General features: G+C 42.6%; 1 long non-coding RNA gene across 1 annotated transcript in view; it reads left to right on the forward strand.

The window, feature by feature from the left end:
• Positions 1-233, forward strand: part of LOC102197925 (uncharacterized) — a 22,936-nt gene extending 22,703 nt beyond the window's left edge. The window contains exon 2 of the long non-coding RNA XR_312262.1: positions 140-233. This is a non-coding gene — a long non-coding RNA (uncharacterized LOC102197925). The remainder of the gene's footprint in view (positions 1-139) is intronic.
• The last annotated feature ends 3,567 nt before the right edge of the window (positions 234-3,800 follow it).

Consider the following 3,800-nt stretch of genomic DNA (forward strand, 5'->3'; position numbering starts at 1 on the left):
GGCTTCAGCTGTTTGGAGTTTCCATTTTCTAAACTTCTACATTCTGAACCTTCTTCAGCTCTGAACAGATGATGAAACACTGAATGATTTCAAACACACACTTTGTCTAATAAACGTACATCTTTCATTCTTTTTACAGATTGTGGGACTGTGGTTTGTCAGAGATCAGCTGTGATTATCTGGCAGCAGCACTGAAGTCCAACCCCTCCCACCTGAGAGAGCTGGACCTGAGCCTGAACAACCTACATGATTCAGGAGTGAAACAGCTGTGTGGTTTTCTGCAGACTCCAGGATGTGGACTTGAAACTCTGAGGTCAGTCAGCATGTTTGAGTTGTGCTGAGATGAAAATAATGTGAAAGTTGTGCTGACACTAAACTGCAGACATAAACGGCTATTATACTGATCCACACTGAAGATCTTCATGGTAAAGTCTGTTTTCTTCTTCTCTGGTTTGGTCCATTGACTGTAGCAGAACAATGTTCACATTTCAAACACTCAAAGAAGAAGGAAAAATCCTCCACTGGATAATTCACTATGAAACTCTTAACCTCTTCATTCCACCTTAAAGACATTCTGACACTGAAATCCAAACCAAAGTGGCAGTTTGCTTTAGAGACAGCAGTCCAACACAAAACATACATACATTATACAAAACACAGGCCAACATCCAAAAACAATGTGGGCTTTAGAGATAATTGAGAAACTTTCTGGGGGAAACCCGGGCTTGTTAGGAGAGACGGCATCCATCCCACTTTGGATGGAGCAGCTCTCATTTCTAGAAATCTGGCCAAAATGATTAAATCCCCCAAAACATTACTATCCAGAGTTGGGAGTCGCAAGTCATGCTTTGAGGTGAATCCGACTATATCTAGTCATTACCTCTCAGCCCCACGCACTAACTCAGGCTCCTTCCCCACGAAAGAGGTGATGTTCCATGTCCCAATCGCTAGTTTTGGTAGCTGGAGATCAGTCTGCCAGGGCTTTTGCTCCTGGCCGCCGCCCGGCACACATTCCAGCCGACCCCTATTGCGCCTCCTGCGAGTGGTTGGCTTCTAGGAAGATGGGCCCATGTCCCTTGTTTGGGCCTGGCCGCTAGACGCTCACCCTCAGGCACCTTCCCTGGGCTTGGCTCCAGGGCGGGGCCCTGGTAACCCTATCCCGGGCAGGGTGAACTGTTCCCTCAATTTTTTTTAAATAGGGGTCTTCTGAATCGCTCTTTGGTTCTAGGTGAGAGACCAGATAACTTACCATGGGAGACCCTACCAGGGGACAAAACATAGACCCTGGGATCCCTGGGACATACAAATTCCTCCACCACAATAAGGTAGCAATTCATGGAGGTGCCCTTTCTTGTCTGATTTCCTAATAACATTTAAATTTACAATAACTGATCACACAGCAGTGGGGAGTAGACTTCATCACAGTAGATGTCCTGTAACTAAGTTTAAGAATATAATTCACCCACTGTTATCATCTTCAATGTCCTGTACCAACTGAAAAAACAAGTCTTTATGATTATAAAATGGATTGAATTGCGTAATCCTTTTAAACACAGGACTTACCACCTGATAAGACTTACCACCCAGATAAGGGAATTTCTCCACAGCCCATTGTAATCTGGAGGAACTCACCTTGTGATCACTCTCAACAAAATATTTTTTTTTTCACAAAAAAAGAAACATGTGACATGCTATCATGTATTTTACAAAGCATGTTTGTTCCCATATAATCAGGTGTGTGTCTCTAGGTGCAAGCTTCACCCATACATCAGAAACAGGAAACTCAGTCTGTTAGAGTCTGTACTGACTTCCCAGCTCCTTGCTCCTTCAGTGGGCTGGTTTCAGTCATTATGCAAATGTACTGTTTATAAGATTGGGGAAACTTGCAGTCAGCTGAGACTGAAGAAGTCACTTGGATGAGTGACGAAACGTTTCTCCCACAAAACGCTACATCCAGATGAACAGAATCAACTTTTGGAGACCTTTAACCTTATTTATTCATCATAAATGAATTGTCTTTAAATGATGTCGCCTTTCAGTCCTTCACAGAATTTCCCTCATACAGTAAATCACTTGTGTTGCTCAATCAGCAAAAAGCATCTCATAATTTTACTATATTACCAACTAAATTTATCGTCTGATCACTGGTTGGTCACACCAGAGTCTCTTTTCCAAAGGTTAACCTGCAACCTGGACAGTTAATTGTCAGCAGTGGATAAACTCAGCATTTGATAACAAGTGTATGTTAAGTTTTCCCTGTTTTAACAGTGATGAGAAATATGGGCATGTCATGAGTGTGATGTTCATTGCATGTGTGTGTTAGTAGGAGGGTTAATACACTCTCTGCTTGTGTACGTGTGTTAGCATTCTTTTACCATTTGTTGCGATGCTCCGGACACTTCCTAAACCTCCACGAGTCAGTCGGCCTCAATTTTCAACCCAATTTTCATGTGCTCTCACATTAACAACAACAGACTTCATTTTTCCTCCATGCTCTCTTCTCCCTCCTTCTCACCGCTGCTGTCTGTCTCCCACATCTGCAGCAGGTCACAGTCGTTGACGTATCAGAGGCCCAGTTCGCCATTCTACTTCTGCTTCGACTTATTTTTCTTCTTTTCAGTCTCTTCCTTTGCCATTTCAACTCCAGTGTGGCACATGTCAAACTCAAATAGTCTTCTAAAGTCCATTCACACACAGCACTCAGCCTTAGTTTAGCCGGTGTGATCAGTCCCCGCGGACCCATCACAGAGTGAAGCTTCACGTGAGGGACCCTGCTCGCAGTGCCATATTGTCATGTAAGTTTAAAAAATAACCTGCAAACCACCCAGTGAGCATTATTTGAAGTGGGTTTAATAAACATATTGCAACGGGGAGAGAAACATCCAGGCCAAACACCAGGAATGATCTCTGACGATGGCCACTGCCTTGGACTCTTTTATACACACACAGACACTCTCAAACAAAGAACATTCCATAGGACATCACATATCCCTACACCTTCAGTCCAGCTCATCCTTGACCCCTTCCCACTCTAAGAAAAGTTACAACCAGTCACCTCCCTTGAGCAGGTTGCCTAGATGTCTTCAACTCTACAAAAGGCCCTCTGTGAAGATGCAATAAAACCTGAGGCCCACTTGTGATAACATTCCGCATGCATACAACTAAGTGAGAAAGTGATAATACTACTGCTAAAGTGATGTGATGTTAAAATATGTGATTAATACACAGAATAAAGAAATTTCCACCACACAACACAGAGCAGAGCAGCTACCTGACGCTACTCCAGCAGAGGTCGATTATCTTGTTAATAACTTTGCCTCCTCACTACTGTTACAGAATAAATATATATTCTTAGTGCTTATTTTCTGATCATATTGTTTCATGTATTTTAATACTAAAGGCCTGTATAAAGCAAGGCCAGCTGTGAGAGAGAACTAGGTCAGAGGGTGACAGGTTGCCTTAACAACGGAGTCTTAATTTAGAGGAGAATTAAAACAGGACGGTTTGTGCAGAGCTGCAGAGAACAGGAAGTGAAACTAGTGCAGCACAGGAGTTGTTTTTATCGAAACTATGTGTGATGTGTAAAGGACCAAAATAACACCTATATGATACACATTTTTGGCTTCTAATGCTAGAGATCTGCAAATTGGCTTTGGACTGTGCATGTCTCTCTCTTCCAGAAGATGATTAAATAAAATAAATTACCGTATTTCCCAGACTAAAAAGCGCATATTAGCCGCACAAGCTAAAATTAGGGGAAAATCCTGTTTTGTACATACATTAGCCGCACCTGACTAAAA

Source organism: Pundamilia nyererei, unplaced genomic scaffold, assembly GCF_000239375.1.
Source record: "Pundamilia nyererei isolate P.nyererei 1_Seehausen unplaced genomic scaffold, PunNye1.0 scaffold00330, whole genome shotgun sequence".
In the NCBI taxonomy this organism is placed as follows: Eukaryota; Metazoa; Chordata; class Actinopteri; order Cichliformes; family Cichlidae; genus Pundamilia; species Pundamilia nyererei.